This window comes from Pseudopodoces humilis, chromosome 6 (assembly GCF_049639895.1).
Source record: "Pseudopodoces humilis isolate 2021_Gansu_Grassland_sample_001 chromosome 6, ASM4963989v1, whole genome shotgun sequence".
Taxonomy (NCBI): Eukaryota; Metazoa; Chordata; class Aves; order Passeriformes; family Paridae; genus Pseudopodoces; species Pseudopodoces humilis.
In genome coordinates, this window is record NC_142205.1 from 9,998,095 (window position 1) to 10,016,319 (window position 18,225).

General features: G+C 41.7%; 1 long non-coding RNA gene across 2 annotated transcripts; it reads left to right on the forward strand.

Moving 5' to 3' along the window:
- Positions 1-711: 711 nt before the first annotated feature.
- Positions 712-4,512, forward strand: LOC148184106 (uncharacterized). 2 transcript variants are annotated; one of them, XR_015772765.1, is made up of 4 exons: positions 712-1,273; positions 2,077-2,213; positions 2,749-3,027; positions 4,196-4,512. It is a non-coding gene; the product is annotated as an uncharacterized LOC148184106 (long non-coding RNA). The 2 variants fall into 2 exon arrangements; XR_015772766.1 differs by lacking the exon at positions 2,749-3,027.
- The last annotated feature ends 13,713 nt before the right edge of the window (positions 4,513-18,225 follow it).

Genomic DNA, 18,225 nt, shown 5'->3' on the forward strand with positions numbered 1-18,225 from the left:
AAACAGGACATTTTAGGGTCACCCCAGCCCGGCCGTGTGACAAGATGTACCATCCTGGCAGAGACAGCCGGGCCGCAGCCCCGCTGGTGGCAGTAAATTCCCCGCAGCGTTTGGGGAATGCCGCTCGGATGCTCAAAGAAAGTAAAAAGTAAAACCAAGGCAATAACACACGCACACCCATCCCAGTGAAGGCGGTGGGTAAGAGCTAAAGGCGAAGCGGGACCCGTGTCAGAAGGACAATTGTCGTTTCTGGTTTCGCCTTTGCGATTACTTCACTTTCCAAATAACATTCAGGTGTACTGTTGGCAGCGGTGGTAAGTCCCACGTCATAACCTGCCTGAAAATTTTCTACCGGTCTGTAGAAAAAAAGTAAAGAAAAAAAAAAAAAAAGTCATCCCCAAGTGCCTGGAATTAAGGTTCTACCAGGATTTACACTTCCAAATAACCATCAGGCAGCATCCCGGCACCAAAAAACTCCTCCGCAGGGAGTGCTGATTTTTCCTTCGGACACCTTTCCGGTTTAGGGAAAGTAGGCTAATAATTTAAGTTCGTGAAATGGTATGTAGCTTTGAATAGGCATCAACATTAACAATTACGAACCCCGCGCTAATAGCTCTTAAATACCTCGCTAATAGCCCCCACGTGGAAAGAAATCTCCAAGTGTTATAAATTCAGTTTAACGACCAGAAAACCTCCTGGGCAGCGGCGAAATACGAAAACTCCCTTCTCCGAGTTCCCAGACTTTGATTTATTTTTAACTACAGGCTCATGGGAACGCGGCGCTGGAAAATCACGTCCAGATGTACCTAAAGAGGCGCTTTCTCTGCTGAAACCTTCTCTCTTAAAAGGAGGGAGAAAAAAAAAAAAATCTGTGAAATAGTTTGAATTTCGGTTTCAGCATGGATCTAATTGTAAGAAGAAGAGGCAAAGTGGCGGCTGCGTTCTGTGCAGAGCCGCGCAGCGAGGAGGGAGCGGCTCTGAAAATAGAGCGCAAAGGAGCTGGGCTCCTCCGGGGCAGCCTGAGCCGGCTGGAGAGGAGGCAGCTCAGAGCCCGGGGCTGTCGGTCCCTTTCCCGTTCACTGGGAACATCCCCGGCTTTGCCCGGAGCCGGGAGGGTGCGCTCAGGGCTGTTTCTCTGTGCTCCAGGCGATGCCGGAGCCTCCGCGCCCCAGCTCCTGCTCTGTCGGTGAATTATCAGAGATTTGGCTGTAAGAGTGGGTTTACAGGAGGAGGGAAGATAAGCGGCCCTGAGAAAGGAAGGGGCTTTTCCCAGGTAAGAAATCTTTCACCTAAGCCTCAGCAGGGACTTTTTAGTGCCTTGAAATGTTTGAAGAAAAACATCTATTTCAAATAGCATTCACAAAGCTTATTAGCTTTCTGGTTCGGTAATTTTTAATTTTCATTTAATTTTTTTTCTTTTGAGTGTTACATCCAACATGGAATCGGGAAAGGGAAACAAACATGGCTGTGCTCGCTGTTTGCTCTCATTTCATCTATTCCGTCTAATATTCCTTATAATAACAGCAAATAACGACAGGATCGTTCATCCCCTTTCAATTGTACAATGACAAATTATTCTGGTACAGTAATTTGGGGCTGGATGTACCTGGTCAGATTTAAGATTTTGTTTCCCGATGAGAGATTACCAAATCGCCTGAGCAGCCGCCTGTATGGACAGTACAAAGCAGTCTGTCCTCGCCTCAGTATCGGGTATTATAATTCAAATCCAATCCTTTTCACCTCGTATTATTGGAAAAGGTTGTAGGGAGCTGGCCTTTGTCGCAGGAAATCCCATTTAAAAATTGCTTTATAGGCCATTTACTGCAATCCTCGACATTGATCTCATTACAGCTCCCTCTCAGTGCTGTTTATAAATCCTGGTATTTACCAGCCCTCGGCAGCCATGCCTGGTGGCATTGCTTGCTAGGGGCTGTCACTGGGAGGAGGAGAAGGAATGGAAGTCAGGTGCCACTTTCTGGTTGGTTTTGTCTGGAGGAAGCACTATTATTTATTGGAACAGTCAGACAGAAGTAAATCTTGTACTGACTCATCCAGTATTATCTTTTAAACCTCCAGGCTCTCCGTTTGCAGAGGATGTGGAATTCTGTGCTGGAGCCTTCTCACGCAATGGCCTAATTCAGCCAGGAGAGGAGAAACAGCCCTCTAGGTGGTGGGTTAATTGCTGCATTTACTAATCTGAGAAAAATGAGAAGGTAAATGAATAGAATGACTCTCGGTTCTGAGCTGGGTACAGAAGCCTTGAAGGGATGCTGTTCTAGAACACATCCCTGGGCAGGACTGTGTGGTGCAAGTGTGGCTGCATCGCTGATAATTTGCAGCATCTTCTGGGTACTAGCAACTGTACAGATAAAGGGAGGAGTTAGGGCTTAAAGCTTGACTTTGTCTTGAAATGGGAAGCTGCAAAACACATGTTGGGTGGAAATGAAACAAAATACTGTGATGAGGGTACTTTTTCTTTCTGTACTACCAGGTAAAGCCACAAATCAAAAACAGGCTGATGAAAGTTCCTCTAAGACTTTTTTTTTTTTTTTCCTGAATGGCAGCTGGATCTAGAATTAAGGAAATATGCGGCTATATTTGAATTCTAAAATAGCATGAAAATTTTTAATCCCATTTCTGAATCATAATAACAATAGGATTAGCCCAATGGCTATGTTTAAAAAGTTTATTTTAAATTCATGTGAGAACAGAATTGGCATTTAAAGTAATGCTTTTCTTTCTTCCTAGGGAATAGCTGTACCTAAGTCCTCAGTGGGATTTGCCTGTTTCAGTACTGCCAAGTTGGTTTGAGGTTAGCTGTCCTCAGAAGAAGCATAGTCTCAAGTTCCCCAGCCAGCACCCTGGAGAGAAAAAAAAATAAAAAAACCAAAAAATCCCCACCCCAGACTTGTGGGAAGATCAACAAAATGAGCAGGCAGATGCTTCCATCTTTTATTTACAGGATTTCAGAATGCCAGGCCTGACAACCATACCATACAGAATATCTCTAGGAGCTCCTTTATCATGGTGCGTCTTGTCTGGCACAACTGATTTAGTTCACTGGGTCATCAACAGTTAAATTATGCTCTTAAGTTCTGAAAGAGCAAGTCTCTTGTCTGAAATGAAGCACAGGCCCACAGTGAGGGCTCTTGCACTCCTTGCTGACTAGGGGGTAGTCTAGGGTGAGGAATTCTTGTTAATGCTTTTCCATTTTAAGAGGCTAATTAAAGGCAGAAAACAAGTCAAGACTGGAGCCAAGATCTCCTGATTGTGGAATCTGTCATTGTGTTGTAGAGATTTTCTCTCCATTTTCAATTTGTCTGTTTTGTTGCATTTCTTCTCCTCACAGTTGTTTATTACACTGATTTCTAGTTCGGGCTAACAAAGCTCCCTCCCCGTCAGATTGATTGTTCTTGCATTATTATGAGTTTCTCTGGAAACTGTCTGGAGCACCCTCCTGCTCAAACTGGTCAGAATAAGGTGCTAAAGAGTTAAATGGATTTTTCTGTATTTCAGTTTTTGTTCACTGTTCTTTCTCTGGACATCACTGAGTGCAGCTCCATCTTCTTTATTCCCTTTCCTCACAGGAGTGTTGTTTATACACATTGATAAATTTCCTGGAGCCTTTTCCAGGCTGAACAGTTCCAGAACTCTCATCTTCTCAAAGGATCATCAAAATTGGAAGAGACCTTTAAGATCATCCAGTCCAACCCCCAACCCAGCACTGCCCCTGTAACCCTTAAACCCCATCTCCCACTGCCAGAACCAGACACCTCTTAAGCACCTCCAGGCTCAATGACAAGTCTTTTAATCCCTTAATTGTCTTTGTGCCCCTTCACCAGACTCACACCAGTAAGGCCATGTCTCATCCTGGGGAGCCCAGAACTGGTCCCAGTGCTCCAGATGTGCCCTGCCATTGTTGGGCCAAAGGGAATGATCACCTCCCTTGACCTGCTGGCAAATTCAATTTTAGGATCACACTCATGCATACTCAGAGTCCCTAAATTCCTCCTAAGTCATCTGTCCTGGCTTCATTTTTAATTTCTTCAGTGGTTCCTTGTTCATCCTTGCATGTCTCCCATAGCTTTTAATTTTCCACACATTGAGTTAGACTGTTCTTAAGGCTGAAGGAGACTGAAAATCTGTCAGCTCTCCTGGGACCCTTAACTTTTATTTATTTTTCTCCTCTCTCTAGGAAAATATCCCATGAGATTCTGCCAAGTAGGTACCTGAAAGAGCCAGAGTTTGTTGGGTTGTGATCCTGCCAGTTGTTCTTTCCATCAATGGGGACCTTCAGGATTTCATGGTTGCTGCAACCAAGACTGTTTTCAGCCCTCTGATCCCTGAACAGCCCTTCCTCATTTGCAAGGATGAGATTCAGAAGAATGTCTCCTCCCACCTGTCCCTTCACCAAGAGGGTGTCAAGAAGTTGTCATTAACATATCTTCAAAGCAGCCAGGATCCCTTGTACCCTGTTGTGCTGCTCTTTTGGCAGTTATTGTAGTAGTTAAACCCTATATGAACATTTTATAATAAAAAAATTATTAAATAAAACTATTTAAGAATAAATTATTAAAAAATCCCCTAAAGAGCAAAAACATTCTCCTTATTCAAACTGGTATCTAAAGTTTAAACTTGCCTACCTAAGTGTAGGTAATGAACTACTAAATGGAAATTGCAATGGTTTTTGTGGTGAAAAATAGACCCAATTCAAAGGAAAGCTGTAGCTCCTACTAAGTACAGTGACCTAGGGAGACATGATACAGAATTGTTATAATACAGAGAATTTTCTAGTTAGGGACCCAGCTGGGGGTACCTGGATTAAGACTGGAGCACCTGTGGTATGTTCACCCTGTCTGGCAGGTGAGCCCTAATCCAGCTTCCTCCTCATTTCCCCCTCATTAGGATGGGGGTGAGAATTGAAAGGACAAAAAGTGAAAAAATTTCATGGGTTGAGATAAAGGCAATTCAATAAGTGAAATAAAAATTTAAAAAGCAAGGGGTTATATTTACATCACTATCAGCAGACCAATGATGCTCACTTAGTAACAGCTTCTTTGGAAAAAAACACCCTGCAGTTTAATTGCCAAGTGTGATAGTGCATAGTCTGGAGTATCTCTTTGTGGGTCAGCTGTCCACCTGTGTCCTCTCCCAAGCCCCTGCTTACCTCCTGCCTGCCTCTTGCAGGGGCAGAGTGAGAAGCAGAGGAGGTCTTTATGCTGTGGCAGTGAGGAATCATCTGTGACTCTGATGAGTGCTGTGCATTGGTCAGCAACAGGTAAAGCATTGCTGTGATACCAGTGCTGGTTTGGGCACAAATACACAACACAGCATCATATGGGCTGCTCTGAGGAAAATTCTCTCTTCCTCAGCCAGACCCCAGTACAAGGTTTTATCCTGCTTTTTGCTACCAAAAAAAAAAAAAAAAAATTGAAAAGTTGGCCTCATCATCTTGGCTGTTGTAGGTTTGGGATTTTTCTTGTGAGGGATAGGATGACCCTTCTGAATGGTTTCATCATGAAAAATTTAATGACAGGTGAGAGTAATAATATTTGATAGAAAGAATAATATGGCTTGACTTCAGTAGCACCTTCTGGCTAGTTGGGAACTTGGAAGTAGGGTTCAAGGTGAGCAGAAGAAATCATCCTCCTCCTGGCACAGGATCCCTCCGTGGGAATTTGGGTGGGATGGGATGTCAGTGTTAGGGATGAGAAGAGTCCAAGACAGGTCAGCTTGGTAAGATCTGACCTACTAATTTAAACCCTTCTTTCTAGTGAATGAGAGATTCAGGTAAAAGTGGCTTTGGTCCCTTACTTAAAGGCTTTCTTTGGCTTAATTGCCTGTCTCTAATATTTAATTTCTTGTTGTCTTTCTAGAGAGCTCCCCACTCTGAGCTGCTGCTTTGCTTGGCTTTCTGTTCCCTGGTAAACTCAGGACAAATCCTCCTTTTTGTGCAGTCCATCATAGTATCTTTATGCACATAAAGAGTCTCAGTGGAGTCACACACAAAATATTTTATGAAGAGACTGGCTGTGAATTCATAGCTAGCAGCTAAATAGCCTCCATGCCGTTGAAAAACTCATTGACAATTATTTTATTTCTGTGCTGTTAGTGTTGTTTTACATCCTCTTATCTTAGATCACCTCTCACCATTCAGAAACTGAATACTGTTGAATTTCTGAGTCACAAGCTCAGTAGCATTACCAGTGGCTCATCACATTATTGACATGATGGTGAAAAATATCTGATAAACTTGTATTTAAATTGCATGACAAATTATTGCACCTTCATTTTGGAGTGTGAGAGAAGCATTAGAATGACTTTTTTTTGGGAATTACTTTCATCCAGAGGTTAAAAGAATTCTCAGACTGTAGATGAAGTTATCTGATCATTAAAAAGTGGTGTTTTTTTTCTTTGAAAATCAGCTCTTGTTTGTGCAAATCAGGGTATGAATACAAAGATTTGGGGAATATTCGTGTTGTTTGTTTGAGTTTTTTTGAAGTGAAATAGTATCCATTGATATCTTAAGTTGAAGATATTAAAATGTGTTGTAAATGGCTCTTACTTTTAATGGGGATATTTTATCCCACTTGCTCAGTGGGATGAAGAAAGCAGAGCTATTGCAAAAGCTTCCATTGAAAGATACTTTGATGCATTTCTTATTATTTTTCAAAATACTTTAACACCTCTCCAAACACAGCATAAAAACCTGTTTATACCCTCAACAATTCAAAATTTAAATAATTCCAAAATTCTCAGCAGCACCTGGAACCTCTCTGGCCTTTCAGCCTGCTGACTGGATGGCTGGATGTTTCAGCAGTAATATAGCTCTGCTCCTGGCTGTGATGCCACAGGAGCCCCTTCAGCTTATCAATAAGGCCATTAATGCCAAACAGCAATATTGCTTTTAGAAGCAATATTACAGAAACTTCACAGAAGTCCACAACCCATAAGATCACAGCTCAGCTGTCTGCAGCAGCTGCTGTGTCTCACCTGAACATTTCCCTCAAATGTGCCCATTCTCAGTTGCTATGACTGACCTGCTGGCCCTGAGGTTTGCAGAGAGAGGTCTGAAGGCTTTCCTAGACATGTTGACAGAAATATTTAATAGGCAATGTGAGCAGACTTTAGGAACAGGGAAAACACAGTAATTCTTATACCAAAGTAAAAATCAGGGTTTGTAACTTCCAGAGAGTTTCTGCCACTTCTGGGCTCCAGTCTGGCTTGCCCAAGCTGGGGCTCTCTTGGCCCAGGCTGGCACTCCAGCACGTGTGTGGCTGTGGCTCCAAGAGGCGGCTGCTGCAGGGGCAGACACAGCACATGCACATACACACAATGTATTTTTCACTTGCTACCCTTACGGATTTAAAAAACAGAGGAAAATTTGGAAAATAAAGGTACTTCCAGTCCACGACTGAGCACACCCCCAAAACAGCAGGGTTTTATTTGTGAATGTGAAATATTGGCACTTGTGCGTTTGTCCTGGACCAACTGAGCATTTCTCTGAAATTTAGGTAAGCTGAGGAACATCTCACCTACTTTAGGCTGATGTTTCCCCACGTATCCCCTAGCAATGAGCCCCTCTTCCTGCAGGCTGGTGGCACTGTTGTCCCCAAGGGGCTGGGGGTGAGTGTTTGGGCTGGGGTTACTGTCCCATCAGACTGCCCACAGCAGCTGTGAGCTCTGCCCAGGCCTAAAGGAGATGCTATTTTGGGAGGCACCAGGACCCAGCCCAGATAGGAAAACATCTATTTTAGGAAGCAAGCAACCTTTAAGTGCTGCATCCTTACGTGTACAATGAATGTGCGCATGAATCACTTATGGGGGGAAAAGCCCGACCATTTTGGCAAATTTACATGCTGCATAATTAAAAACAACAATACAGTGTTAGCTACAACGGATCAAAGAGCTAGTGCCAGTGTAGATGGTAAAGAATGTCTATTCTGAGATTTTCCAAGGATTGTACATTCAGCATTATTTAAGTTCATTGACGGTACAGTATGATAGATGTTACATAGTCACTGACCTGGTAGTACATGTAAGAAAAAGATGGGTGGGATTTTTTAACATCAGAGAAAGAAAACAGCCTACTTTGGTAACCTCATTTGTGGCAATCTGCTGAGCACTCAACATGTTTCTTCCTTCACAGGCAGCAAAGTAATGCAATGTTTGAGGGGCACTACTGTACAAGGATAAAAACTTAATAATTTGGAGGGAGGGGAGTATTTCTTGCAGATATTTATAATTTTAGATCACTGACTTCACAGTCTTTGAATCAAGTGATTTCATGATCAGCAAGATCCTAAGAGGAATATTTGAGATAGCACTTGTATCTTTCCTTACAGAAAGCCACTGGCACCAGGGCTGGGTAAACATGGATCCAGCCAGTGTGGAGAAATGGTACTATTCCATCCCATGCCTGGATGCCTATGGGAATTTAGCACATAATTTTTTTTTCTACTAGCAGCCTTTCTGTTGAAGTAAAATATCAAAGCAGGAAAAAAAAACAACTAGCCCTGGATTCTGGGATTTTTCTTTATTCCAGTAGATGCTGTTGACAGCACTCTTGTCTTTGCGTTGTGTTCACCAAACTCCATAGCTTTTCTTATGAGATTTCAGTCTTTCTTCATGGCATGGTATTAAGCAAGATTCAAATACTACTTCTTAGATTTCTGTGCAGAATATCTTACTTCAGTCAAAATCAAGCTGTTGACAAAAAGGGAGTTACAGAAGCAGAAGGTTTGGTTTTTTCCAAAGCCTTGCCTCGCTTTTACTGACCAAAAAAGTGTAAGAAAACTCAAGGGCCAGGTTTGTGTCCACAGTTTTCTCAAGCAGGCTAGGCACTGTGCTCCACAGGGGAGAGCTGGGGCTTGATCAGGGACACTAGTGCAGCTGATTGCCCTGAAAGAAAACCCTCCTGTTTATCAGTTGTCTTATGTCAAGGAAGTGCTAAAAGGAATTTTCCAGCTGTTGCTCCTAAATGCCAAAACTCACTGAGCTGAATTTATTCATCTACCTGACTATATCTGAGAGCAAAACCGATCTGTCATTTCTGATCTTGCCTTTGCATATGATCCACACATTAGGACCATGGGTCAGGGAAAGAAAAGCCAAATGAGCAGCATTTTTCTGAACCAGTTTCCCTGCCGAGAGAGCTGTGTAAGAATGATGCCTTAGGCAGGCTACCTACTTCTGTGGGTGAGCAGCTGAAAATTGCATTTGGGGTCCCTCACCTTTGTTCTGCATTTGTTCCTTCACTGCCTCGTGCTGAGCAGGAGACCCAGGGGATGGTGTCCTCTTTAAAATGCATCTGATTTCTGACAAGCCCATAATGGAGCTGTCAGCTTCCTCCTGTGACCAAACTAACTGGTTTCTCGCCAGAGAAGCTTACATACTCTTGTAGTCTTCAGCTGGTGATGAATCAATGATAAGTGTTTGGGAAGTGTTTAAGAAAAAATTTAAAAGAAATTGAAAGCCAGCTTCAGTACTGACATAAAGCTCAAACTTAATCTTCTTAAATTGTGCATCAAGAAAAAAAAAACCTCAAAGAATGCTTTACAAAGAAAGCACAAGGTGTTGCTAAGATCAGTAGCAATATGTCTAACTATATTATTTATCCAGCAAGGTGTTCTTCCTGGATAAAAGCACTATAAGACAATGCAATGCCCACCTCCAGGTAAAGTGTTCAGAATCCAAAGACAAAATTCTCTCTTAAATTAATAGCAAAATTCTTTGGCTTTAATGGGAGCAGGTGAGACTTGCTGTATTTTCCTTTTAAAGAACCCCAAATGGCACAATGGTTACTTTATGGCAACAACAAAATGAGTCACTTGTCTCAGTCTATCAATCAAGTTCCTAATGGACACGTGTCCACATATAAAAAAAAAAAATCCCAATTAGTGTTAATTGGCATCCTTGCCTGCAGTTTTTGTGGAGAACTCAATAATAAGCATGGGAGCAGAACTCCATTTCACCCCAAGAAAGGTCTCCCCAGCAGACCAAAAGGCTCTGGGTGTTGGCACTTGGAAGCTTCGTTACCATTACAGGGGCCATGTACAGAACTTTGGCTCTTTGGGCTGGCATTGGGGTCCCATGAGAATGAAAAACCCCTTGTGCTGCTGGCTGTTCACAGGCTGGTGTTGGCCCTGGAGAGCTGGGGACGTCTGGGGACAGTGCTGGAGGCAGCTGTCTGGGCCATGGCATACTGCCCTATAGCAGGAGAAAATGTTTCTTCCCTGAAACAGGGAAGTGAACAGCAGAACAAGAATTAGCTGGTCTGGAGATCTTTATCTGCCAGCACTTCACCAGGTATTGTCCCACAGGAATCAAAAAGTCTGTATTGTTGCTAATAATACAGTAATAATCACACAGTGCTTATTTAACGTGTTTGATTGGCTGTTTGCTTCCTCTCAAAGGCCACTGTCCTCTTGACAGTGATGAGTTTAAGACCATGGTTTGCACACCACACAGTGTTACAGGCACTGACTTAGCAGGAGAACAGGCTTAAAGCATCTTCCTCTGGGAAAAATACTGCAGAGCATCAACTAGCCCATGTCCACTGCTGAAAAGCCATTTTCGTGATTGTCACAGGGACTGGAGGATGCCCTTGAGTAACTTCTGAAAGTTAAGAGAAATGGTGCTCCTCCATCACTTGTATGCTTTAGATTTTCAAAAGCTTTATAAAGTAGTAGAGCAGAGAAAACTGCTGTGGATAATTTTCCATAGGGCTGAACACCATTGCTTTTAGATCCTTTCCAGGCCTGATTTAAGGCCAGGTTGGATGCGGCTCAGAGCAACTTGTTCTAGTAGAAGGTGTCCCTGTCCACAGCAGAGGCTTGGAACAAGAGAATCTTTAAGGTCCTTCCAGCCCAGACAGTTCTATGATTCATTAACCACTTCAGTTTAAGCATATGATTAAGTGAAACAATGGGTCACACCTAGAAGCAGACCCTCACAGCACACCTGCTGCTCCCCCTTTGCTTTCTGGCTTCCAATTTACTCTGATTCCCCCACACTCTGAAGTCAGCAATGACACAGAGAGGGAAGTTGAAAGTGATTTCCCCTCCTGGCTTTGGCTGCCTTCTGGTAACATCCATGGTGTTTGCTTTTTTCCTGCTTTTTTCCTGCTTTTGGTTTTGTTCTTTGTTTGTTTGCTTTCATTGTTTGTGGTTTTTTTGTTTGTTTTTTTTCTTTTTGGTTTTGGAGGGGTTTTTTTCAATTTGGTTTGTTTTCTGTTTTTTGTTGTTTTTTTTTAATCTCCCAGGGGTTATATGTTTGAGTTTTTGTTTGCTTTTTGGGTGGGTTTTTTTTGTGTGTGTTGTTACCTTCCAATCTTCTTGTTCAGTCAGCTGTCAGTGGCTCGTGTTTGCCAGTAGCACTGCTGGTGCAGACCAGCCACACCAGCTAAATGTGTGGCAGGATTGGACTGTCCTGTCAGGTGCTTGGGTTGGACTCATTTCTCCAGCAGTGGCTGGTGAGGAAAAGATGCAATGAGAGGCAGAAGCTGAAATTTTATTCAGTTTCCTCCATCTTGGTACTTGCATTTGCCTGTCTTACAAGAAAGAGGAATCTGGTTTCAGTAACAACATAAGATCTCACGCAGAGTTTTCTTCTTCCTGCCCATAAAAGGGAGTTAATGTTGATTTAACAGGACAGCAGCAGTCTGTCAAACTGGACCAAAGAGGATAAGATTAACATAAATGTCACTTAAATTTTAAGTGATTTTTTTTTCCTGGTTCTTATTTGTACTTCCTGAAAAAGACCAACTTACCCTGCCTTATTTGTCACAGTGAAATTTATACATTTTTACCTTTCCTCCTGCTCCAAGAAAACGTTAGCTTTGAAGTGCCATTAAATGCAGTTGTTGTAATGTGTTTGTAAGTACCCTGTTGTCCACTGATAATTTATAACTACACCATAACTACTACCCAGATACACAAATTAACACATATAAAACAAAGCACATGAAATACATTTATAATTAATTCACTAAAATAGAAAATAATTTCCCCTTGCATATTCTGCCTAATAATTTATATTAACAATTATAAAAATAAACTGCTACATTAAAATAATTTAGAAAGAACCATAATTCACCTTAGTTTTCTGAGCTTCTGTGACTGTGAGTCAAAGTGGGAATTCAAGCAGGTTAGTGGCTTTCCTGTCCTCTGGGTTGCAGCTGGGATATGTTGGTGTTTCTGACAGTTTTTTTCCAAAGGAATGGTTGGTAACAGCATCACAATATCTCAACATTCTCTACAGATTTGCTTCTTGTTTTCAGGAAGCCTCTGTCCCATGGCTCTGCAAAAGAAGCAGGAAAATCCATTTGGTCCTTGGGACTATTGTGTCACATTGCCAGACTGAACTTTTAGAGAGGCATTCATCGTTCTGCAGAATATGATCTTCCCAACAAAACACACATTAATTCTTTTTGTCTGAGGCCAAGAGTAGTGTCTCTCATAATCAGTGTTGTCCATGAGCATACTGATTCATTAAATCTTATCTCTTGTTGAAGTACTTACAGTGGTAAAAGTGAGATTAAATTTGGGCTCAGAAAATATTCCATTAATGCAGCTGCAATCAATGTCATAGCAATGGCAATAATAAGACAGATACAAAACTCATAGTGCTTTTATACTACAAATACTGAACAAGTGTTTATTTAAAATAGAATTTCAGAGGCAGAAATAGGAATTTAAAAGCACAAATCTCACTTAAATAGATCTAGTTCAAAAACTATTTGTAGTATTCTTTCTTATGAGCTTTTAAAAGTCTCTGAAAAATGAATTTGACCTAAATTAGAATATATGAGTGTTATTTTTTTAACAGAAACCTTCCCAAACCAACCTAGGTTGAAGAAAATATTTTTTTTTCCAGTAGTTTATAGCAATATAATAATTTACCTTTATTATTTAAAAAAAACCCCAATATTAACTGGAATATGAAAATAAAAATTCATCAATAAGAAAACCCCAAACTTTTTTCTATTCTATGCAGAGAAAACTGGAAATTCTCCTGCATAAAGAAAAATATTTTGTTGAATTCATGTTTATGACTGATTAAGTTTTTCATTAAGTAACTTGGACAGCTTTTGTCTGAGCATTAATCAGATTAAGACATGATAAAACTTAAAGTTCTTGATTTATAGAACAGAGACTAACTAAAATGAGTTGAGATGCACTTTGAATTCTGAATTACTGGATGAATTCTTTGTGTCTGCGCTCTGCAGTAGATAGGCTTACAGTAACAGCCGTTCTGCCTTTAAAATTTATTGACCACATCACTTCATATAAAATCATTTTGTACTTTCTATGCTGAATTGCAATAGATAGAAGACTCCAGCTCCATACCACATACTTGAATAAACACCTGAAAGTGCTCAGAAGGTTTATATTTATCCACAGAAGGAGCACTGAGCAATCAGGATTTCTAAGAAACTTCAGAAAGCTGATGAAAGAAGCTAAATGCATTGGAACAAATCTGATACTGCAGATTTCCAGTGGCTTACCCATAAGGATGAAACAGCCAGGCTTAGCTCAGCTTCCTGGCATGCAGCGGGTGCACTGATGTGCTGGGCTTACACACACCAAAATCCACGTGTCTTAAGTAAATTTTCACTATACTCCTGCAGCATCACTTTACTGTTTTTCCTTGGCTTCCTCTCAGGCTTTATCTCCACTGCTCTTTCCCAAAGCTTCTCATTTTTTGATCTTTTCAAGGCTCGTATCCTTCTCTTTTGTGTGCTAGTTGTGGCACACACCTGCATTTACTGGGATTTTAAATGTTGCAGTCCCTGTATCTGAGTAGAAAAGAGAAAAAATACATCATGTTCAGCAACAAGAGGAAATAGCATTTATCTTCCTCAGTTTTCTTACTATCTGTAGTTTTTTCAAGGTTATGTCAGTTTTGGGTTACATATTAACACTGCCCACAGGAATATTTTTTTTTCCACATTCTATAGTTTAAACAGATCTAAGCAGTTTTACATTCGCTTTGGCTGGTCCAGCAGCCACAAATAATCTCTTCCACAAAAGCAGATCCTCTTTTCCTTTCTTGAAATTCTCTTTCCCTGTGTGTCCTTCCTCTCAGCACTTAGTGATTGTTTTTTCTTGGTGTTTCTGGCCTTGAAATTCCAATCCCCATGGACAAACTTGCCTTTTGCTAGTGAGGAACACCACGATTCCTAGATGCTCCTGCTCGTGTGTTTAGCAATCTTCTGCTGCTTCTGGTCACAGACATATGCAGTATGGGTCTGCCAACATCTGCTGGGTCTCACTTTTGCAGGAATGTTATGAGTACTCATAACAAAGCAAATTCAAAAATTCACTGAATCAGAATTCAAAAATCAGACATTGATTACTTGAGCTGTAGAGTCATCTTTTTTCTTTGGGGAGCAGTATATAGGAGTTTGTCAGAGTGATTGTCTTGGATCCTAATCACTGAGAAAAATAAAGAAATTAAAGGAATTTACCTGTTTAAAAGTTCTGACATTGTACCAGATAGTTCTGGAGGTCCCTTTTAATCTGGTGTTCAATAACTTCTTTTTCTGCAACTAATTGTCATTGTATCAAAATCCCTCAAAACAAATTCTTCCTTTTGTCTTTCCCGAAGCATGGGGAAGTCTTCTCTAGGACCTGTAATATCCAGTGTCAGACGATGTACTACCACGATGATAGGGGAGGGTATATGTAATATTCCTTCCCCTTGTAGTCCTAACAAAACAGGGTAGAATCCCTCTCTCTCCAGTGTGTCTCTTGAGGTTTTTAATTCATTTACAGCCTAAGAACCATGAGTGTTTTCTAACTGGAAATCAGGAAAAGGAGTGGGGCATATTGTTAGGAAATTCTGCTCGTAAAGTGCTGTAGAATTGCAAAGTATTCCTGACCCCACACAGTGCCAGGCATAGAAATAAAATTTTCACTGACTTCCTCTGCTGCTAGCTAGACCAAAACTTTTCCAGTGGAAACATGCACATAATTCATGAAAATATTGTTTGTCTTTGCTTTGTTGTATAGCCATGCTCATGTTCTTTTCTTTTTCAGGGATATCAGAGATGACAGATGCAAACAAACTGACAGCTGCTCTGCAACTCTCTGCTGGCTTCACGGTCTCGAATTTGGGCAGATTCAGTACAGAGGCAGAGGTAACAAACACATGGGCAACCACTGTGTGGGTCACAATGCAGTAAAAAATATAAGACGGTGTTTTCTGTTGCTGTCATTTCAGTCTGAGAGATAAACTAGAGGCTGGTAGCAAACTGTAGTCAGATTTTCTAAAAAGCAGTGGTGGCTATATTAGAATATAAATCCTACTCAAATGCATGAGAGAGATATTATCCCTTTTCACCAAGGAGCAGGGAATAAAAATCATGTGTGTGTTTTGTATCTGAATGTAGTGTTCTGAAATCTGTGTTCAGAGTTGGATTTTACAGTTTAAAGATTTCTGAAGAGGAGGCAGTAGGAAACAGAGGAATTGGAAAAGAATGTGAAAATAATAATTTACGGAAAAAAAAAGACAACTCAGAATTAAGCCAGACAAACCCAAATTGCAAAGGAAACAGATTTTAATCACCATGGTTATTCAGCAGGGGAATGTCCTAGCAAAGTCAGCTATGTGAGGTCCATCTTTTATGTCCTGGTGGAAGACAGCTTGCTTTTCTACAGGAGGCAATTCTGCCCCATAGAAATGGTGCCTGAGTCCAGCACAAGCAAATCAAACAAGTGCATTTGCAGAGGTATGTTATACCCAAACCTTGCTGTATTTCTGCATTTAAAAGCTTATAGAAGCCACCACCCACCTCCAGCTGGAAAAAAATAAATCACAGTTATCCTTGGCTGTTGGTCACTGTTGGCAAATGGGGTGGATTTCTCTGTACAGAAATTCCAGTCTCTACTGGTTTCATCCAAGAGTTTTCCTGTTCTGGCAGAATAACATCTATCTTATTTTGAATGAGGTTTTTGCCACTTAGATCAACAGAGAATAGTCTTTGGATCTTAAAGCAGGGGAAAAAAAAAAAAAAAAGGAAAATAAACAGTTCTTTTTATTAATGGAAACCAAGGAGCAAAGTTGCTGCTGTAAAACGGAGGACCAGAGACTGCAATAACTGTATTTTTCAAGAGTATTTGGCAGGTTAGCTGGTGCTGAATAGTGATGACAAAATGTTCAACAAACCAAAAATATTCCATCTGTTCACTAAAAAACGGGATTCTGTGAAGCAAGACAAATAACAGGAAATCCAGAATTCTTTCCCTCCTCAAGACATTTCGACACTAGCAGCTCAACCCACTCACTTAACTAGTATTAAAAAGCATTAAACCCGGTCTTTGAAACCGACTGCATCTAGCCCAGGCCCCAGCGGAGAGGGGAGGGCAGGACACGGCCGGGCCATGGAGCGGTGTTTGCAGGAGCCCTTGGAGATGTCAGTGCTCCAGCCCCGGGGAAGGGCCGCTCCCGCAGGACGTGGCTGAGAGCACGGCTGGCTCCGCTCCTCCGCGGGGATTTCAGCGCAGGAGGCAGGGCCGCCGCAGGGCATCTGCAGCCTCGGGAGGCAAGGGGAGCTTCGCTTGTGAAGAAACTCCAGCTGTTTGAGGCTGTGTGGGCTCTGCCGGGCTCTCCTCCCAGCGCCGCCTCACACCCAGCCCCGCGGAGGGACGGTGCGCAGCAGCAGAGGAAACCGGCTGTTTACCCAACAATGCCATTTCACGGCTGCTTTTGACAGCAACTCTCGAAAAAGCTGTGAAAAATTCTCTCCAGGGAATCAATCTGACTCTTCCTTGAAGAAAAGTTGGGTAAACCAGACCTTTCTGAGATGGCTGTCACCTCCAGCCCTGTGAGCTCCTGACATGTCAAAGCTGGGGACAAGTGTTAGCTGTCTTTCTGGCAGAAATGCCCAGACTTTGAGCTGCTTGTGCTGCTAGATTATTTCACCAGGCAAATGTTTCACAAGCCTGGTTTGGCTAAATTCTGTGACTTTCTTTGGAGTACATTGCCTTTGGAGCACAACTTGCGGACCCAAGGAAAAGGGCCAAGGACTTCAGACTTCAGTCACTATTTCTGTCCTCCCCTCCTTTTTTTTTTTTTTTTTTTTTTTACCCCCTCAGGTAGGCCTTACACTGCTTGTTTTCTCATCTTTCAAGCCTTTCAGCTGCTCCTGGGGCAGACACACAAATATCTTTCTGCTTTATCCTTACCCTGCCTCTCACCGTATGGGTATTTGGACAAGTGTTTAGGCTATTTCAAAGTAAAGCTGATGAGGATTTTCTTCTCTAAGCAGTGCAGGAAAGCACTGTTTCATATTACATCTGCATATTCATTATAAATACATATAAAATTTGTTTTGTTTGATTAAAATTCCTGAAAATCTAACTAGAAAATTATTTTATAGGAACAGAACAACAGGAAACAATCTTCCCTGCTTTGATTTAACATCTCAGCTTGTGCTTCTGCTTCCCTGGTAGTCAAGCATGCAAATACACATCGTGATGCCCTTCCAAAACCTCACTTGCCTCTAGCCCTGATACAGTCTCATACAGCTTCTCAGCAAAGACAGTTCCAATTTATACCCGTTTCCAACCATTTCAAACTGACACTTTTAATTCATCTCACTGTAGTTACCAAGGGCTTAGCACAGAGAAAAGAAAAAAGGAAGAAAAGGAATGAATAATGTGGTCTCCAAATTACCTGTCTCCTGTGACTGCTCTGAGCTGTATAACCCCACCGTGGCATTTCTTGTATTTCTAGGTAAATTGACTTCCTTTCTCCCAGAAAGGGGGGGAAAAGTCTGAAGTTTCATTTTCTGCAGCATTTGAGAATTTACTTGGTTGTAGTAACCAACTTGCAGTCCATTTACAGGGACAGCAGAGGGGACCAAACCAAGGAAGGCAGAGCCACAGGGGTTTCTGGTGTCCAGGTTTGGTGATGGTGGGATCAGCTGTCTCCTGACACTGAATACTACACAGCTGCACACAGCAAAGTTAGTAGCTCACTGGAAAAGCCACGTTTGAGCATTAAGGCTTTGAAGGATGAATGGAGATGTTAAAATTGAGTGACTTTACAGTAATGATTTTAAGGATAAAATTGCAATTGTAATAATTGACCCCATCCCTCTGGTAGGTGCTGTCTTTCCTCAGTGGGGGACACCAAATCTCTCCTGAGTTATTTCCACCCAGTTTTGGGACCATGAAAACTCATGCTAAGTAGGACATCACTCTCCCAGGTGCTGCATCA